At 42.0% G+C, this 21,693-nt stretch overlaps 1 long non-coding RNA gene across 1 annotated transcript in view; it reads right to left on the bottom strand.

Moving 5' to 3' along the window:
• Positions 1 to 21,693, bottom strand: part of LOC137096395 (uncharacterized) — a 36,437-nt gene that overhangs the window by 10,986 nt on the left and 3,758 nt on the right. Inside the window, exons 2-3 of the long non-coding RNA XR_010909432.1 lie at positions 21,557 to 21,674; positions 9,935 to 10,031 (exon numbers count right to left, since the gene is read on the bottom strand). This is a non-coding gene — a long non-coding RNA (uncharacterized lncRNA). The remainder of the gene's footprint in view (positions 1 to 9,934; positions 10,032 to 21,556; positions 21,675 to 21,693) is intronic.

Genomic DNA, 21,693 nt, shown 5'->3' with positions numbered 1-21,693 from the left:
GATAGTAGTTAAAGGTATATGGAATAAATAAAGAAGAAAGCATATGTGTGACAGTGCTCATGATATCGAGCTGCTTTTAGTAGAGTCTCCTGGCGGAGGAGATCCCTGAGGACCGCTCAAAAGGGCCCTGGAACCTTGGTGAGGCCAGCGAGAGCCAATCCAAAGAGTAAAAATATTACAAATAATAATGCCTCATCAAAGTGGAAGAGGTTTTCAGCAACCGAGGTTTATTTGTGATTCAGCTGAGATCAGATGCATTGCAGGAATCTTTCCACCGCAAGCATAATTTTACAGAATTTCCAAGCATTTTATAGTGTGCAGACAAAGGAAAACAGTTTCAAAATTCCCGCCCGCCCTCTGCCGGCCGGCTCCATGCTGATTGGCTGGCCACGGAACAGCTGGGAGGAGGCTGGGCGACCCGCCCCTGCTCCGGACCAATCAGCGTGTTTCTTCGCCTCTAGAGGGCCAATGAGCGCCCTCCGCTCGCCTCGCAAGATGGACAAATCAGGAGAGAGGAGGCGGTGCGGCCTCGGACAAAGGAGGGGGGAAATGATGGGATTAGGAGTTGCCAGCAAGCCTTTGTCTCAGGCCGGCAAGGTGTGATCCTAGCAAACAAAAGCTTTCCTGTCCTTGATGAGCTTTGGAGGGGGATATGAATGGCTTTTTCGACATCGGACCTCAGGGGGGATCAACGACGTCTTGATGATTTAATCAACCTTTTCTTCCTGAGTTTCTGTTGACCCCCTCCCCTCGCTGGTCTGCTCCGAGGGCCAGGGTTGGGGATTAACAGTATTGTCCATGCTGGTGAATTAATCAAGGGTGATTGAGGGAGAGGCTGGAGCCCTCCCCCAGGCAGTTCCTGGTCACAGCAGTTTTTGTGGGGCAAGGGTCAAGGGGACGAGGGTACAGAGGAAATTCATAAGGTTACATACATATATCAAAATCATAGGCAATAGGCATCACTGATACAGAGTTAGAGCAGCAGAGGAACCCCCATCCCACCCCATAAAGTTTATTTCAATATTTGATCTTTATTAAGGTCCAAACTGGAAATCCCATGCTCTTAGGAAGGGCGTGTGGAAGCAGAGGTTGCTAGCAGTTCAAATCAAGCATTGATAGAAAGTTCATGGCCAGGGTTGTGGCAAACAGTCCAGTCCACTCAGCAGAGAGTCATGGATTCAGGCTGGAATCAGCAGATGGGCGCTGAGTTGATCAATAACAGAATCCATCGCTCAGCCCTTGGGGAACTACAACTCTCACAAAAGGGCAGAAGTCCCAAGATCCAGCCATTTCCCAAAAAGCCTCGTGGGGTCCTTGTTGTTGTCAGTGCCTTGGCAATGTGGCCAAGACTTAACCCTTGTTGTGTAGTCTGGTGACCTTGCCCTTTGCAGAACTATAAGTTCTTATCCCTTAATTCTGAGGGGGGGGGGGGGGTGCCTGACATCACTCACATATAATTGAGAAGGAAAGAGAAAATTAAGATGATAAAGAGAGAAGGAGAAAGGTGGGGGTGGAGGGGAGGAAAAAAAGTGATTTCAGTTTGGAGAAATTTGGATCAGACACCAGGTATCTGAGAATCACATCCTTGATCTTTCCAAACTTCTCCACTTTTAATTGGCACTTTGAAGGGACTCTCCCACTGTATTTACAAATTTTCTGTTTACAGGAATTGGGCAATGAGTAGGAGCAAAGAAAAAATGAATAGGGAAGGTTAAATGCTTCAGATCCCATCCTCCTAAAGTTGACTTTTTGGGGGCTATCTTATCAGGTTCACAGGCCCATCTGGAACACCTGGAATTGTAAGCCACATAACTTTGGGTCTGCCAAAACTGACACCTTGCTTTGTCTCTCTTGTGTGCATGTGTCTATATGTGCACATACACACCAGTCACCCATCACAGACATATCTCTGGTCTGTCTGATGGCATTGCTGTAGCAATCAATTTCACCTTCTCAGTACTGCACTTGCATTCCCTGTAGACCACTTGATGGGGGGTGAAGTGTAAGGCGCTAGGGCTCTTTATTTAGCTTGTCCTTTCCAAAGAAAGGCATGTTAAACACAATCTAGTATAGGCAGTGGAAAAGTTACTTCTCCCTGGCAGATGGCTTCTTTAGGCATATAAAACTCTTATATGCCACTTAACAAGTGAAAGAGGTGAGATAATCCGCCTACCAATCCAATCCCAAATCCCATGAATCTGAGGAAAATAAGTTGGTTTCCAAAACCACCTCCACCCACTTTAGTTTCTAGCATTCATGACCGATGATGACTCAGGCACAAAGCAGCAGCTCCCTCCAACACAGTACACAGTAGAGCTGGCAGATCTCCACACCTCTTTGAAAGTAACAAGGTAGTTCAGCCTTAAGTGGTAGTGAACAGAGGAAAATTAACAGGTTTCACAAAATTGTTTTTTTTTAATTAATAAAACAATCTGACAGATGGCGACATAAACATAAAAGGAGGGAAGGGGAGAGAAGTGTTAACTAAACAACTATAACACATTAGTACTTCCCCAGTCAAGAATTTATACTTTTTGTGAAGGAGAACTGAAGAGATGGTATGGGTTGGCAGATGGGATTTTCATGATTGTTTTTAAAAAGGCTATTGAGGCACAAAGACTAGTGTCAGAAGTGAGTTTAAGCTCCCCTTTCCCCTAGTTTACAAAAAAAAATGTAGCAGGGCAAGCACACTCTCCAACATTTCTCAGATGAAAACTAGGAAACATGTGGCCAAGGAACATCTGAGTGTGGTCAAAAGGCAATGATAAGACAGCAGAAAGACAAAAGTTTTTAAAGATGGGAAACTCTCAAAACTACTGTTTAAAAACAGCACTGGCTTGAAATATGTGTATGCAGATGTATTTTTCTTATTACATAGATTTGATTGGCATGCAGTGTTTTCTGATTGATGCTTAATATGTTATGCTGACTATAACACTACGACAGGCTTTCCCTTGTAAAAACGGCCTATACTATTACCAGGGCTAGCCTCCTGAGACATCACAAGGGATTATTCCTAGATCTCAGGTTCATGCATTCCGGTGCATTAAAATGTTTCCCTCCAGCTATAATCCTGTACATATTTACTTAGGAGTAACTCCCAGTGAAGTCTTTGGGGTTTATTTCTGGATAGAGACTGATGTCTTTCTCTACATCATACATAATTATATTAATAGCCAGCTACTCACATTCTCTGGGATTAGGGGCACAAGACTCCCATGAAAGTGAAAAAATTATGAATAAAGACAAAGCTTTTGTGTTACCTGTCTAGGAATTTCTAAATCTTCCAACATGATTCAACTTCCACCGCAAACTGAACATAGAAATGTACTGGAGAGCCTAGAAATTCCTATAGTGATGTTCTCTGTATATATGTGTAGGTCCTACAGCATGATTGGAGGAAGTTAATCATAGACTCACTCTGGAGAACCTAAATATTCCTAGAGATAATATTTTAATCAAATCTGGAGGTCAGCTGTGACCAGCAGTGCTGCAGAATTTGAAGAGGCACGAATGGAGGGTGAAAGAGAGAAATGTGCCAAAAGGACTGCCTTCTACCTGGAAACCAATGCCCTCACTGCGGGAGAAGATGCAGATCAAGAATAGGGCTCCACAGCCACCTATGGATCCACAAGCATACTGATCCTGGAAGACTATCCTACTCGGCCAATGAGGGATCGCCTAAGTAAGTAAGTAAGCAAGTAAGTAAGTAAGTAATCAAATCTGTGAATAATCAAATCTGCAAAAGTCAAAACCACAACTGTGGAGAGTCAACTGTACCTCCATTTTGTCCTCTTTCTTAACATCAATTAGGAGCAGGTCATTTGCAACTTTAAGGATTCTTGCCCACGCAGGATTAAACTACCACCAAAGTAGTTTGCTTTACAGCTGGGCTACTCAATGCTATGTACTTCGCTGCTTTTTTTTTAAACCCAAGTTATCCTTCAGCTACTATGAGGCAGGTGGTAGCTGATATCAACTAGAAACACCATCGTCTTGTTTGAGCATTGGTTTACATTTCATTCAACACAAAAAGAAATATCACCACTAGAGTCTTGATGCATGTAACTCAAGGAAGCCTATAGCTTTGATTGACACAATCACAGCTTCAGAGTTCCAAGGTGGTCAATGGCTGTAGCAAAAAGTAATATCCTCCAGCTGTTTCAATTGGCTGGGACAATTTCAATTAATTTTCTGTCATTTTACTTTTTTCAGTTGTTTAGAAAATATCCCAGTTTTCTCTCTTCCTCCCACCTTCACATCTCACCCTCAATTGCTGCAAAGTGGGTTCAAAAATAGTTTACACTACATGAAAGCAGGATTGAGGGCAAGAGGGGGGTGGATTGTGTCCCTCCCAGTACAGTAGGCAAAAGCAAACTGCTGCAGCCTCTCCTAGCTTGGTTTTTTTGCATTATTAATATTTTTAGCTATCTTGACCATACTCTGTGAAATATTTGAGGGTATAGGAACTTCACCTCTTCTCTCAACAGGATTATACATATATGTACATGATCCCAGTCCTAGTTTGAATAATAAGAAGGACCCCCACAATGACATCTGCTTCTACCAAGTCTATTGCTCTCTCCTAGAATCAAGAATGAAATGAGTAGGCAGGCCTCCAAACTGCTCTCTTGCCCATGTTTGATTGAATAAGAGGAAAGACATGGAAAGGAGAGGTCACAATGGAAGACAGTAAAGGGCAAATGCTAGCTATAGGGGGTCTGGATGACCCATGTTGACAAAAGACTATCGAAACACCTACTGCTGAGAAGGGTAATTCAAACAGGATACCAACCCTGTGAATTTACAAAAAATGAAAATTCAGATTGTTTTAGAAGGGAAAAGGTGAACCATAATCTGAAAATAACATTCCCCCCTTCCTTTCCAAATCCCATGATTTGGCTTTCAAGATTGATGGCAGTCTCTTATTTACTAAATAAAAATTAGGAAGCTAATTTGTTTGATTTATAAAGATGTGTCCATCTGTCTTTGTTCAATGTTTGGCTCAGTAGAGCGGACAGGAAACGGGAGATGTATTTCTTGGTAAACTCAAGGGTTTTCTTTCTGTAAACAGATTGAATTGCCTGCCTTCCTGACCCAGTCTGGGTCTGGTGGCAAGAAGGAGCAAAGTCTGGGCTGTTTATATGTGTGTAAAGTATCCCCCCTCCCCCCCCCCCCCCATGACATTTTGTTCTGCTGCTTTCCTGATTGGGACATTCCTTCGTTAGGAAGCACCAAAAGATGCATTTATTCAGGGCACCCAATCTCCTCTAGCAAAAGATGTGGACCACAGAGAAGGCTGTGCAATACAATAGCACGGGCAGTCAGTAGAAAATCCACTTTGGACTTTAGTCTGAACTTTCAAGGAGGTTTTATTTGGGAACAGAGATCAGCACCCTGGAGAACTAATTTAAATTTTGAACAGAAACCCCAGAGTGCATTTGGTAACCCATTGACATGGAAGTTACCAGCCACTGTGGATACAAAAAGCTTCCTAAGGTCATAGAGTTCACTGGTTTATTGTTGGCGAGTACCGTAGCTGTTTTGTGTATGTGCCAGTTTCTTAAGGTCTTCTACCACAGTTAATAAGGAAACTAAAAAGAAATACATGTTCTATTATTCTTTTGCTCAGTATTTGATAATGTGAATAATGGGGGGAGGGAGTGTTGTGAGCACTTTCCTACAAACCTTTAATATACTTCCTACACTTTAGGAAACTGTGGTCTTTCTTATTCCCCATCCCAACCTCACCTCATCTCCAAAGCATGGTTGATTCTATTTTTTTAATTGCACAAGGAACCAAAGGGCCAGAATCAAAGAGATGCCTTTCCTCTATCCCCTCACCACCATCATGTTGTTTGGTAATGACTCCACAGTGCACTATAGAAAATCAGAGGGCCAACCCTCCCCAAGGCACAGATTGAAGATTCGTTGATATTGGGTTGTTGTAGGTTTTTCAGGCTATCTGGAGGTCAGCTGTGACCAGCAGTGCTGCAGAATTTGAAGAGGCACGAATGGAGGGTGAAATAGAGAAATGTGCCAAGAGGAAGGCACGTCAAGCCAACCCTGTCCGAGACCACCTTCCATCAAGAATAGGGCTCCACAGTCACCTACGAACCCACCGCCAGGACACCAAACTTGGACCATCATCCTCGGACTAAGAGGGATCGCCTAAGTAAGTAAAGTCAGGCTATATAACCTGAAAGGACCCAGACTCAGAGATGAAGGATTAGGCACTGACAATGAAGGCTGTGCCCTGCAATCTGAGAATCCTGTTGATCACTTGCTGGTTTGGAGGGCCCTGGACCCATGAGGTACACTCCTACTGCACCCCTGAATCCAGAGAAACAGAGGGGAGTTTAGCTGTGTCTTTTCAAATTATTTCAGGGGCTATAAGCAGACTTTTTCAATATCAAAGATTTATAGCCCTCTCACAGTCTATCTCTCATACTCAAAAACATGTCAACCTTCACAGAGTCATATATTCCATATAGCACAATTGTTCCATTCTGTCTCTTTGTTACTGCAGCCCGGGATCTCTCAATTATAATAGCAGAGCCACCTCTTTGTTCTTTCCTAAATCCCTCTGTACAACCCACTATTGCTGTGACGCTTGCAGAGATAAAGCTGCTGACCACAATACTTATCTTGCTGACCAGAGCCATTCTCTTGTTGTCTCTCTGCCGGCCCTCTGTGAACAATTTGTGTCTTATATTATATATCCAGTTTAGTAGCTTTTTCTGCAGTGAAAAGCTGTTTGTATTTGGGTTCCAATCTATTATTATGTCCCAACATCTTGTAATTACCATGAATCATAAAGTGTGCAGAATTTGGTTTCAGCTAGCCATAAGTCAAGCCCTCCAATCCTCTCTTGCACTTTGCTTTTCTAATGTATTTAAAGAAACATTGTCAATGACTCCTATATGCATCATTCATAACTGATGTCAGAGATGTGTCTCTTTTATACCCTTCAAGTAAACATATCTGTTATTAGAATACACTTACAGAAAATACATTTTAAGGTTAATTTTTCATGTGTGTAATAATATTCCTGTTGTGCTGAGTGCACAGTGTCTGGGTCCGGAGACCTTTTGTTGGGAAATCTGAGCTGTTAGGCTCAAAATAACCCTCAATTGGGGTGATTCCACCATAAATATAGCAGAGTAACAGAAGTAAATTTCATAACCAGCAGAAATGTACATGTGGTGCAACTGGGATAAGCTTCTATTCTTAGGATGGCACAAGATTATAGAGTCAGAACTTTAGGTTCAAAGATATTTAATGAAGTAAATTAAATACATTCTAGATAGAAAAGTTCTTGGGGCAAACTAGCCTACTAAATCTCATCTTCTAAAGAAATAAAAGGGGTAAAAAGTAGAAAAAAATAATAATGCAGCTATCATACAGAGAGGCAAAATACTTCCTCCTGGAAGGAAGAAAAGACAGAAGAGAACAATGATGGAGACCACATGGTCAACTCAGGGCAATAAAACTTAAAGAGAAAGTCCCCTCACAGAATTCCTTTCCTGTACCATCAAAGTGGTGGAGGAGACAGTGGCTAGAAGGAGGAGTAAAAGACAAAACCCTTTTCGGAAACATGCATGGTAAAGTGGGGAAAGGAATCCCTTAACTCAATCCTATATCTAGTCTAGCTACTCATTGAGGTCTGGAAACTTGATGATACAAGAAACTTGTGCAGTCCAGGGATGAAATCCAACAAAATCTGATTAGATAGAATGATTATCAAGAGTTTTCTTAAGGATCCTGTTTCTGATGGCAGCCCATTTAGGGCTCCTTCATTTGTTTTTGTTATTGTGTGTTTTTATGTAATTTCCAACTTATGACAACCCCATCATGGGGGTTTAGGGGGGTGGGCTGAGAGTGTGTGACTCTTAAAACATAGTCCAAAGATCAAAACACTCCACAACACTGTCTCTCTATTTTAGCTCAACAAAAATATTTGGTATCTCCTTTTGCATTTTCACTTGAAGGTTTCGCTACAGAAGTTTTAAACACATAAGTGAACTCCAATTGCTGGAAGAAGTTTTAAACAAAATTTTGTTTTGAGTGACTCTGTGGATCTTACATTACTATGTTGATGAAGTGACTAAATCAACATATGGAGGCTAGAAGAGGAAGCCAACTCTTGTACTAGGGGTAAGGAGGTTGCTGTGTTACCAGAGGAACAAACATTTATGTTTTCAAGGGACAGTTATGGCTAATAAAATCCCTTTAATTAACAATTCTTCCTCCCAACAGATGCTTTGCCCAGTGAGGCCTAACTTCAGCAAACATTCCTCTGCATTCCCTTTCAATTTTTCACAGAACAGCAACTGTTCCAAAGGCCTTCTGCCTTTCTCCTTCTGACACTGCAGAGCAGGGAAAAACTGAGGCAATAATTGTTATTTCAGAGATCGAGTCCCTTTGGAAACATTAATGTTGCTTTTTCACAGATGGTGCTGGCTTGTGTGTTTTTGGTAGCTGTGGAAAGGCTTTCTTTATCAATAAACAACACACTCCAATACTTAGGATGGTAAATAAGCAGAAATTCAACAGGTGAAACTTCATGGCTACTGGATTCCTCATGGAAGAAATGAGAGAAATGTGGATGATCTGTTGCTTTGTATTTATATGCTCCCCATAAAACATTTTAATCTTGTGTCATTTCATGGGAACTGAACTTTTATTTCTCTGGATAGTCCTCAGAAGATTTCTCTTCATTCATTCTTTTTTAGCAAAACGTTTCCTCACAGCTAATGAACAACCCACATGGAAGGCTTTTCCTTCTCAGAATAACTCTTTAGCTAGAAAAAGTAAACCCTATCCAAATAAATTACAAAGGCTGTGTTCTCATGTTATTTTTTTTCTTGTCAGTAATTTTATATTAGGATTACAAATGGCACTCAGCACTGACAAGAACCTAATTTGAAGGAGAGAGGATGTTTCACCTTTCCCCTTCAGCTTGCATCTGCACTGTATTTGATACCACTTAGCTGGCATGGCTCAATGCTATGAAGTAATGAGAAGTGCACTTTTACCAGGTGTTTAGCCTTCTCTGGCCAAGAGTGGCCAAGAGTGTTGGTATCTCACCAAACTACAATTCCCAGGATTTCATAGCATTGAGTTATGTCAGTTAAACTAGTGTCAAACTGTATTAATTCTACAGCGTAATGCAGCTTGAGTTTTAATGAAGAATGACGACTTAATTTTCTGGGATTCTCAGGAGGTGATACAGACTCCAAGCTGTTCATCCAAATTTCTGCTCTGAACTCAAACAGTTTACTCAAAACTGACAGCTTGCATTAGGTTTTTCTGGGTTTTCCTTATTTCTACATCCCGTAAAGGAAATACCCTGATCACTCTCATCTTGCCTTGTGTGACAGAATTATTACATAGGAACTGAGGGACTTACCCACAAAAGTCACATCATGGGAAGACAGAGTTATCTAAATTTAGCCACCAGTTAAACAAAGTCTACAATCAAGAGAAGTTATGAATGCACCTCTGAAAATTTTTTGCTCATGGATCAAGATTGTTGTCCGACACTTTACAACTGGTTTAGTTTCCTCAGTGGGACAAACAAGATTGCTAGTTGTGAAGTGGGGTGAGCAAGTGTGGGAGGGCTTTTAATGTCAATTCTGTGATCCAGATCACGTTTGTTAGACACGAGTCAGGTAAAACAAAGTGCTGCAGGTAAACAGTGTCTTTCATTGTGGCTTATTGCAGTTGTTGTCACATGGAAAATGGTTTTAAAATCAATTCTTTTTTCTATCTGGAAAAATCCATTAATAATCTCCTTTCCTGCCCAGGATGTGCTAGGATTAATTATGAAAAAGTTCAATTGTGCATTTACTCCAGGTTTTGGTGGTCAGGAGACAGTCTAGTGGGCATCGTTTTGGTGGGAAAACATAAAGTTTGTCTACCTTATACTCACCATGTATGGACTGCTGGCTGTGTCCCCATGACACACAACAACGTCTTTTAAGTACAGTAGCGTCTCACTTATCCAACATAAACGGGCCGGCACAATGCTGGATAATAAGGAGGGATTAAGGAAAAGCCTATTCAAAGCCAGTTTATGTTAAGATTTTACAAATTAAGCACCAAAACATCATGTTTTATAACAAATCAACAGAAAAGCAGTTCAATACATGGTAACATTATCTAGTAATAACTGTATTTACGAATTTAGCACCAAAACATCGCAATGCATTGAAACAGCTGTAGATCCGGGTGGGAGGCAGACTGTGTTGGATAAGCAAGACTTTACTGTATTACTTTTGGGGGTTTTGCTTTAAAATGACTTTGTCCTGCTTTGAGCAAAGTTGGGAGATATTCTTAGGGTGGTTCTAGACAGCCATTTAAGGCAGTCTAGAGTTGCATCAGTTTGCGCGCATCCACCCCATGTTTGCAGGCTAATGCGAGTTAACCCAAGAAAAGCCACTTAATGCAGCTGGACCCTGAGTTTAAAAAATACAGGTGGAAGTTTGAATCCTGCAGACCCCCAACCCTCTATTTCTCTTGCCAACACAGAAAAAAAGCGATTACCTCCAGCATGGTTGCTTCCTGGTCCCTGCCAAGTTACTGAGCAAGGCAGCTTGGGAATAGCAGAAGTGGGATTTGCTCCTCCTAAATTGCCTTTATTATTTATTTTATTTTATATCCTGCAATCGGCTTACAGTAGTTAAAAAAAGAAAATACATAACATATAAATTCAAACAAAAAATATAATAAACAATGTGAAATTGCACACTACATGAACCATATATAAGAAATCAAGAAATTATGACATATACCATTAAAAATTGCTTAACCCCCGGCCACTGAAGTTGTCCATAAAACAAATTGTGCTAAGATCCTTAAAACATCATTTCCATTGGGCTGTGAAACAACATTGCCAAGTCCAAAATAGCGTTCGGAGATGGATATTACCAGTAGCTATCTGGTGGCTGATTATTATAAGTCATCAGAAAAGCCCTGGTTCCAAAAAAGGTTTTAATTTGTGAATGAAAGGCCAACAAGGAGGGGGCCAATTGCACCTCTCTAGAAAGGGAGTTCCAGAGCCACAGGGCCACCACTGAGAAGGCCCTCTATCTCGTTTCCACCAGTTGCACTTGTGACAGTGGTGGGACAGAGGAAAGGGCTCCTCCTGATGATCTCAGGGCTCATGTGGGCTCATAGGAGGAGATGTGGTCCTTGAGGTAGGCTGAGCCCGAATCATTTAGGGCTTTATAGGCTAAAGCCAGCACCTTGAACTGCGCCCAGAAACAAACTGGGAGTTAGTGTAGTTGCTTCTGGAGCAGAGTAGTTCTTCCCCTATATCCTGCCCTGTAAGCATTGCAGTCTAGCCACCGAGCTTTGTACCAGTTGAAGTCTCTGAACGCTCTTCGGGGGCAGCCCCACATTACAGTAATCTAGTTTGGATGTGACTAAGGCTTGTACTACCACAGCCAGATTGGGCTTTCAAGGTATGGGTTCAGCTGGCATACAAGCTTTAATTGTGCTAAGGACCTTCCGGCGCCACCGGCACCTGGACCTCCAGGGTCAGTGCTGAATCCAGGAGGACCCCCAGACTGCAAACCTGCACCTTCAGGGGAAGCGACCCCATCCAGCACAGGTTGCAGCCCAAACACATGGCAGGGACCAGGGAGTAAATATGCGGGAGCTCAGGTAAAAGCTTTTTTCTTTATGCAGGGTGTGTGTATGTGTGTGTGTATAAAAACTGATCCCACTTCCAAAGTCATGGGTCTACCTTCAGAAGATTCAGACTGTGAGAGGACTTCCACAGCCTGGGAGCAACCACACAAAAGGCCCTATCTCATGTTCTCACAGAATAGGCTTGTGCTGGTGGCAAAACCAAAGGCCCTTCTAGACAGGGCCAAAAATGTTGGGCCTGTCAGGCTTTTACCTGAGTCATCCAAATGATGCATTGGGTAAAAGCAAATTAATTCGGAATAAAGCAGGGTTTTCCTGCTTTGTCTCAGATTAGATCCAGGCCTTCCTGAAAGGTCTAGGTCTAATGGGGTATTGGGCCTGTGGGGATTCACTTACAGGTAGTCCTGGGACTACTTGGGTTGAGTCCCTACTACCATTTCACACCTTTTGGGCTCCTGGAGCCCAAAGGTGGAAGATGACACCCACCCCTCCCCCAAGCCCTCCAAAAGTACCCTAAAACTTAAACTTACTTTAGCTTTTAGCTTTTAAGCTTTTCATTTTAGAAGGCATATAGCTATGTGTTTGATCAATGCATTACATGCCATATTGGTTATGCAGCAGTAACCGTTCTGTTGGGGAGTCATAATCTCCTTATAGCTGAGTTGACTCCAGGTTTAAATCATAAGCATTATAAAGGTAGGGAGATTTGTAGAAGACATACTTTACTTAATCTCCCAAATAGCTAACATCCAAGATCCAGGGAGTTCCATTCAAGGATAGATTCTCCCATGGCATGCCACTCAAAGGGATTTCTGTATTCTGTATGCTTTGAAATAGGTAACCTATGAGACAGCCTTGAGCCAAACTGCATTCACTCAAGACACATAAAATCCATGCATGAAATGTAGCCTCCACATGGGAAGCACATGTGTCTAAAGCACCATATGTTTTCCCAGTAAGTGGAAACCAGGGGAGTCCCTGTGGTTTTACTCTCCAGCTGTTCGGCTATTCTGTATGGTCACAGAAAGACCCTTTCCCTCCCCCAAATCTTTAAAACTTTACTGGAACTCCTAGGCTGGCATTTGTTATACAGTTCCTCATATTTCAATGCGAGCAGCCTCAGGCCTCCCATTAACAAGTCAGACCTTGAGCGGAACACAAGCCTCCAATTTCTCGGCAATCAGGATTGGAAAAAAAATGTGGAGTGACCCCAAGGGCAGATGGAAGAAGATGGGGGGCTGGGAGCAGACCTTCAGCTGTTTCTTGTTACTGCTCATCAATTCTTTCATGCATGAGCCTTTACATCCTCCTCCTGCTCATGTTAGCTATTGTCTCTGGCTTATTGCATTAAATAATTTAATTACCTTTGCTTAATTTTTTTCCATTCAAGTTCAAACAACTGTGTTTACTGCTTTTTTTCAAAAGAGGAAAGTGCTCCTTTTGTTTAGTTTTCTGTCCATTTTTACTGTACATATGGCATTTCTGGCTTTTTTCAGCTATCTCTTTGAAGGAAATACCATTTAACATATGTTCCAGAATTTGCTTCTCTGCTGCTGAAAGAATTCCACTGCAGATATTTCAACCAAGAAATATATAATCTAAGCCTAGGGTCTTGGTTACCTCTTTGCTCTATGTTAGCCCGATCCTACAAAGCAGGGCTGCATAATGTGTGGATTTTCAGGTGATGTCGCATTGCAATTCCCATTGTCCATCACTACGTGCTATGTTAGATAGAGCTGATGGGAGCAGCCACCCAACAACCAGTGGAAGGCCTTTAAAATACACCAGTTCTGCACCACTCAATATCCTGCAACCAACTTTGTATTCACAACAGTTCTCACCTTTATTCTTTCTCACTTTCTAGCATAGTCCTTCCTTCTGGACACCTGAGTGAATACTATGGATGTTTTTGGCCTGGGAGTTCTCTTGTAGACTTTTGTAGTGCTCTGTGGTTTCTCACACATAATTTATAATTCTTCGTTTGTGCCTTCAAGTTGTTTCCAATTTATGGCAACCCTATCATAGGTTTTTCTGGGACTGAGAATGTGTCACTTGTCCAAAGCCACACAGGATTTCCATTATTGAGTATGGATTCAGAGTCATAGTCCCATACTCCTAAATCATAGTCCAATACTCAAACCACTACTATACTGGTTCTTTTCCACATAATGCTCTTTCCTACATACCTACGCCAACAAGCATCTCTCTGGTATTTTCTTACAAACTATACCTGAATAATGCTGACTGCAGAGAAAGGTAAGGTATAAGCAAAGGAAAGGAGGGAAGATGGAAGGAAATATGATACACATGAAGCTATCAGTAAGTACATTTTCCTTCTTTCCCCAGCTCATATACACCTGGTTTGATTAGCTTTGGAGTGTCTACACAGGCACCCATGGACTAGCTGAAAGATGCAACAGTGGCCACAAAAATTTGCTGAGTGCAGATTGATCCAATCCATGCACCCACACCCTGCTCTCCATCTTCTCAGAGAAATGCGCTGACAAAAACAGTTTCTCAGCACTTGAGTGGAGCACAGCAAGGCAAGAGGTGCTTATTTACCTTCTGGCCAAGCTGTTTTGTTCTGTTCACACTGATATCAGTGTGCATCTTACAATCGATAGTGTCTTAGAATTGAAGAAATGCTGTATATATAAATGATACAGTATAAACTATATATGCAACAGAAGACCTCTGCCAAACCTTGGCCCCCTCATCCCTATCCAGAAATCTACTGCCAAAATGATTCACTCACTTGATAACCAGATGACAAAACACTGGCTTCCAGCCTGTTTCTGGATTCTGCACAAATTCTTCATCCTTCCTTTCAAAGCCCTCCACAGCTTTGCCTCTCACACACATTCATCCTCTTCACTCTCATATGGATGTTAAACCATGGCTTTTTATGAAATCCTTTGGGGCCTAATTAATTTATTCCAAGTTCTGTATTTATATGATTTTGAAGTGCCTTAACTCTTTCAACCTGTTTTAACTTGTTGACTTGTTTAATATTATTTTACACTGGTCACATTATTTTGATTGTTTTAATTTTGAAGTGTTACATTGATTTTTAAATGATTTTACACTTACCTAAGTTGTTATTAGCAAAGGATCCTCCAGCAAAGGATTGCTGCCTAGTTGTGGCGCTGGAGCTTGAGCACGAGTGAAACTCTGAAGGGACACCCAAGACAGGACGGTCATGGCAAAGAGGTCAGACCAAGTGTGATTCCTGGGGAAGGTAATGGCAAACCACCCCAGTATTCTTGCAAAAAAAACCAAACCCTAAATGGACCAGTACAACCAGAGATATGTCGGTATGCCATCAGAAGATGGGACTCCCAGGTCGGAAGATGGCCAAAATGCTACTGGGGAGGAGCAGAGGATAAATTCAACTAGCCCCAGATGTGATGATGCAGCTAGCTCAAAGCTGAAAGGAAGGCTTTGAGATAGCTGAGGATGCTGGAGATGAACGACGAATCCGATGCTCTAAAGATCAACACACCACAGGAACCTGGAATATAAGATCTATGAGCCAGGGAAAACTGGATGTCATGATTGGTGAGATGTCAAGACTAAAGATAGACATTCTGGGGGTCAGCGAACTGAAATGGACTGGAATGGGCCACTTCACATCAGATCTTATACTGCGGACAAGAGGAACACCGAAGAAATTGAGTAGCCTTCATAATTAATAAGAAAGTCACTAAAGCAGTGCTTGGATACAATGCAAAAATGACAGAATGATCTCAATTCAAGTGCAACAAAAGCTTTTTAACATTACAGTGATACAAATATACGCTCCAACCACAGCTGCTGAAGAAGCAGAAGTAGATCAGTTCTATGAGGATCTGCAGCACCTACTGGATAATAGACCAAAAAGAGACATTATTTTCATTACAGGAGACTGGAATGTCAAGGTGGGAAGTCAAGTGACAACTGGGATCACAGGCAAGCATGGTCTGGGACAACAAAATGAAATAGGATGTAGGCTGATAGAATTTTGCCAGGAAAACTCATTGTGTATAATGAACACTTTCTTCCAACAACCTAAAAAGATGGCTTTATACATAGACTTCACCAGATGGTCAACACTGAAATCAGATTTATTACATCCTCTGCAGTCAAAGGTGGCAGACATCCATCCAGTTGGTGAAAACAAGACCTGGGGCTGACTGTAGTTCAGATCACAAACTTCTTATTGCTCTATTTAGAATAAAACTAAAGAGATCAGGGAAAACACACAGACCAGTTAGATATGATCTCACTAACATTCCTAGCGTATATGCAGTGGAGGTGAAGAACAGATTTAAGGGACTTGATGTAATAGATAGAGTCCCAGAAGAACTATGGACAGCAGTCCGTGACATTGTTCAGGAGGAGGCAACAAAGTACGTCCCAAAGAAAAAGAAAACCAAGAAGGCAAAATGGTTGTCTGTTGAGACACTGAAAGTAGCCCAAGAAAGGAGGAAAGCAAAAGGAAACAGTGATAAGGGGAGATATGCCCAGTTAAATGCGCAATTCCAGAGGTTAGCCAGAAGAGATAAGGAAATATTTTTAAATAAGCAATGCATGGAAGTGGAAGAAGACAACAGAATGAGAAGGACAAGAGACCTCTTCCAGAAAATTAGAAACATTGGAGGTAAATTTCAGGCAAAAATTGGCATGATAAAAAACAAAGATGGCAGGGACCTAAAAGAAGCTGAAGGGATCAAAAGAAGGTGGCAAGACTATACAGAAGATCTGTATAGGAAGGATAATAATATTGAGGATAGTTTTGATGGTGTGGTGAGTGAATTAGAACCAGACATCCTGAGGAGTGAGGTTGAATGGGCCTTAAGAAGCATTGCTAACAACAAGGTATCAGGAGATGATGGGATCCCTGCTGAACTGTTTAAAATCTTGAAAGATGATGCTGTCAAGGTGATGGATGCCATATGCCAACAAATATGGAAAATACAAGAATAGCCATCAGACTGAAAAAAATCAACTTATATCCCCATACCAAAAAAGGGAAATGCTAAAGACTGCTCAAACTTCTGTACAGTGGCCCTTATTTCTCATGCCAGTAAGGTAATGCTCAAGATCTTGAAAGGAAGACTCCAGCAATACATGGAGTGAGAGTTGCCAGATGTACAAGCTGGGTTTAGAAAAGGCAGAGGAATGAGAGACCAAATTGCCAATATCCACTGGATAATGGAGAAAGGCAGGGAGTTTCAGAAAAACATCTATTTCTGTTTTATTGACTATTCTAAAGCCTTTGACTGTGTGGATCATAATAAATTGTGGCAAGTTCTTGGTGGTATGGGCATACCAAATCACCTTGTCTCTCTCCTGAGGAATCTGTATAAGGACCAAGTAGCAACAGTAAGAAGTGACCATGGAACAACAGATTGGTTCAAGATTGGGAAAGGCGTACAGCAGGGTTGTATACTCTCACCCAGCGTATTCAATTTGTATGCAGAACACATCATGCTATGTGCGGGGCTTGATGAATGCAAAACTGGGGTAAAAATTGTTGGAAGAAACATTAACTTTAGATATGCAGATGATACCACTTGATGTCCAAAAGTGAAGAGGAGCTGAGGAGTCTTCTAATCAAGGTGAAATAAGAAAGTGCAAAAGCTGGGTTGCAGCTAAACATTAAAAAAAAACAAGATTATGGCAACAAGAATAGTTGATAACTGGCAAATAGAGGGAGAAAATGTGGAGGCAGTGACAGTCTTTGTATTTCTAAGTGCAAAGATTACTGCAGACGCAGACTGCAGCTAGGAAATCAGAAGACACTTACTTCTTGGGAGGAGAGCAATGCCCAATCTTGATAAAATAGTGAAGAGACATCACACTGGCAATGAAGATCCGCATAGTTAAAGCAATGGTATTCCCCATAGTCACCTATGGATGTGAGAGCTGGACCATAGGGAAGGCTGAGGGAAGGAAGATAGATGCTTTTGAACTGTGATGTTGGAAGAAAGTTCTGAGAGCGCCTTGGACTGTGAGAAGATCAAACCAGTCCATACTTTAGGAAATAAAGCCCGACTGCTCACTGGAGGGAAAGATAGTAGAGGCCAAGATGAAGTACTTTGGCCACATCATGAGACAGGAAAGCTTAGAGAAGACAATGATGCTGGGGAAAATGGAAGGAAAAGGGAAGAGGGGGCGACCAAGGACAAGATGGATGGATGGTATCCTTGAAGTGACTGGCTTGACCTTGAAGGAGCTGAGAGTGGTGACAGCCAACAGGGAGCTCTGGTGTGGGCTGGTTCATCAGGTCACGAAGAGTCAGAAGCAACTGAAAGAATGAACAACAACCTCTGTAGGTCTCCTATTCTCTCAGACCATATTGTCCTTTCTACCTTGTGTTTTCTTTCAAGTATATACCATTGCCTGTCATATAGACAACTGTCTGCCTTGCCCTGCAGGAACTCAAAAGCTTTGGGGATCTACTAATTTGGACTGAGACCAAATGAATGGAATAGAGTAATGGTAATCTCTCCTTGCATCCCAGCAAACACAGTCCCAATTAAATTCCAGCCCTGCCACCTTTGTCCTTGGCACAGACCATGGAGGATGCAGCCAAAGTTCTCCGCTGTCTTGCCCAGTTGCACTCTACCAACTCTCCTCTAAATACTTCTTTCTGTTTCAAGGCATGTTCCATAAATTCCATCCTCGACCCCAGCATTTCATGACATTACAAAATGCATCCTCTTACACAGAAAGAGATTAATGAGCTTCCTTCAGTCCAAAGTGTTGTGCTGCCTTGTTGAATTGAGGAAGTCATGTCATTTATGAAAACACGAGGTTAATGTCAGGGCAGTTTGTGAGACAGCAGGCATAAGCCCAGTCTGTATGTCAGTAAGGAGGGGGGAACAATTTGTTTTAAAGAATAGAAGGAAGGGGGAATATATCCATTGCCATAGGCCTGTACACTGAGCTGAACAAAAAAAGCTTTCTTTCTGGTCCTGCCCAAGGGGAAAGCTAGCCTGGTTCAACATGGGGTAAGAAAAGCCATGCTGTGCGTCAGAGAGTCTAAGAAGCAACTTACTTAGAAACACAAGTAAAGAGAGAGCTCTAGAACTGAATGGACACTTACTTGGCTGCCTATCCCATTGGCAACATGAAGATTTTATCCTGTGTTTGAAGCTGGCTTTCAGCAAAGACTTTCATTCTGCACAATAGATGTACACGTGTTTCTCATTTACTGCTCTTGATCCTTGCTTGCCTGAGATTTGGGTGAGTGTCATAGGATTATTGGAGGGAAGCCAGGGTTGAATCCTGATTTAGTCACATTTAGACTAGATCTACTTAAATTTTAAAAGAAGTTATGAGCTACAAACAAAATGTGATTTCAGCCCAAGGTTCATGTATGTGGTGTGACTTTTCCATTAAAAATGATGCTAGTAGTATCCCAAAATGGTCTTGCCCCAACCAATCGCTCACAGTTTTCCACTTTTAAAAATGTCTTAATTGGGAGCTGTTTATTTTATCCTTATACAAGACCAAAGGGCTTTTTACAAACATCCTCTCAACTTCTCCGTAAAGCAGTGGTTCTCAACCTGTAGGTCTCTACAACTCCCAGAAATCCCAGCCAGTTTACCAGCTGTTAGGATTTCTGTGAGTTGAAGGCCAAAACATCTGGGAACCCATAGACTGAGAAGCCCTGCCCTAAAGAGACACCAACTCTCAATATCAACATTATTAAGTTCCCCATCTATTCCATGCAGACAGAATGCTGCAGTATTGAACTTTTCATATTGTGCAAATTTTCATAGTGTTTTGGGGGCACTGAGATTCCTCATAGCTTAGATTGATGGGGAGTAGAATCCTTTGTGTAATGTGTAGTTTGGCCTTAAGGCCTAGGTTGCTTCAATTGCAAAATGGTCTTACTTTAATCGTAGAATGTTTCAGGCTGTCTAGACATAACCAGCATACATGTATAACCCTCACGTCTTTCTCCAACACATCTTCTGATCCATGGAAAATCTATTTAGGACGAAAAGCTGGAGTAGTTCCATGTTATCTTTTCATCAGCAGCACTGGGAGCTGTCCATTTGGGAACTCCCTCAGAGTTGATTCAAATTAGGAACTGATAGGATCTCTTTCCTTTTCTGGCATTTTTATTAGCTTCACTAAACTGACCCAGGAGCAACAGTGTCTCGCAACAGGGGGGCAAACAATTTAGGAATGGAGCACCTCTGAGCACATGTCTGTGTGCTTGGGAACTTATCTTCAGCACTAGCCTTGATTTGTTAAACACAAAAATCTATTCCAAGCTTCAAGTTCTCATTATATTATCTACAGTTATTAGCTCATTACATAAGCTATTTTAAATATCACCACCACCCCACTCCAGCCTGGAGAGTAGCGGGTTAGGGCAAGGGATAAACTGAAGAAACCAACTCTTATTTCTGCAGTATGATACTGTCCATTCAAAGATAAAAATCATTTAGTTCAATAGGATTTTGAATACATTTACATTATAGAATTAATACTGTCTGACACCACTTTAGCTGCCATGCCTCAATATTATTAAATCATAGGAGTTGTAATTAGGTGAGGCACCAGCACCTTTCACAGAAAAGGTGAATGACCTTGCAAAACTATAATCCCCATTATTTCATAACATAGGGAGCCCCCAGTGGCGCAGTGGGTTAAACCGCTAAGCTGCTGGACTTGCTGACCAAAAGATCACAGGTCCAAATCCGGAGAGCAGGGTGAGTTTGAAAACATGCAAATGTGAGTAGATCAACAGGTACCGCTCCAGTGGGAAGGTAACAGCACTACATGCAGTCATGCCCACATCACCTTGGAGGTGTCTGCAAACAACACTGCCTCTTCAGCTTAGAAATGGAGATGAGCATCAACCCCCCCCCCCCCCCCCGAGTCAGACACGACTGGACTTAATGTCAGGGGAAACATCTACCTTTACCTATTCCATAACATTCACCCAGAGCAGTTAAAGTGGAGTCAAACTGCATTCATCCTACTGTTTAGATGTACCCTTCATACCAATTAAGAAGGAAAGGGAACAGGGCAACAACTTCTATCACTATATCATACCAACTCTTGAAAAACTGCAGACTGTGTGGTAAAAACAAGAGCAACAGGACACTTCACCCTGAATGTACGTTCTGAGTAGAGAGAACTGTTGCATTCATTAACATTGACTTCAGCTTTCCCCAAACCAATACTACAGCTCCTACCATCCATAATCTACAAGGCATTAGTTGGGGATTGTGGGATCTGTAATCAAAATGCATCTGGAAAGCAGATATAAGTGACAGAAATCACCGATCACCCAAGACTAAGAAGTCTGCCTGCTATTGTCCAGCTGCAAGGCCAAGTTAATACTTTACTATTTTATATTTCTATGTCAGACAGAAATGGCTCACTTGAGAAATATGTGACTCCTGATGTGATGAGGCAGCTGTCTGATTAGAGGCATTTCACATTCTCCACAATGCCAAAAGGATCTTTTATCAAGATTTTGCTTCCCTTGCAGACTGTTTTGCTTTAATACAAACATAAAATGGTCAGAGAGATAAGAAATACATTACACAACTTCACAGGCCAAAGGCTGCATGTTGGTGGTGGTGGTGGAGTGAGGTGGAAATCCCCCCTGCCCCTTGTTTCCCCAACCAGCTGATCAACAGGCCCACGCCCCATCATTTCCTCACATTCTGCCCAGAGCCTCACCATTCCCATGACAAACTTGGCCGCCTGACTTTTCCTGCCAGACTTTTTCTGCAGACTTCCACAGAGGCAGCCAACGCCAAGGATGTGTAAGGCCAGGCTAAAGGTAGCATGGAGAAAAATCACAAGCAGCTTTGGGAAAGCATCTCGTCCACTCTAGTGCACCAAGGCAGTCTTCACTGTAATTAAACCCATGTCCGTCAGCACTTACCTTTTAGAGCTTCGGAGGAGGAAATCCTGCTGACAGCTTTCCTAGACAATTGGATCCATTGCCAAGTGTACTTATGGCTGGAAAGTTTTACCTCCTTAATAGAGCAGTCTCTGCCTTTCTGTAATGTAAATCAATAG

This window comes from Anolis sagrei, chromosome 2, assembly GCF_037176765.1.
Source record: "Anolis sagrei isolate rAnoSag1 chromosome 2, rAnoSag1.mat, whole genome shotgun sequence".
Lineage (NCBI taxonomy): Eukaryota > Metazoa > Chordata > Lepidosauria > Squamata > Dactyloidae > Anolis > Anolis sagrei.
This window is presented reverse-complemented; position numbering and strand designations above follow the sequence as displayed.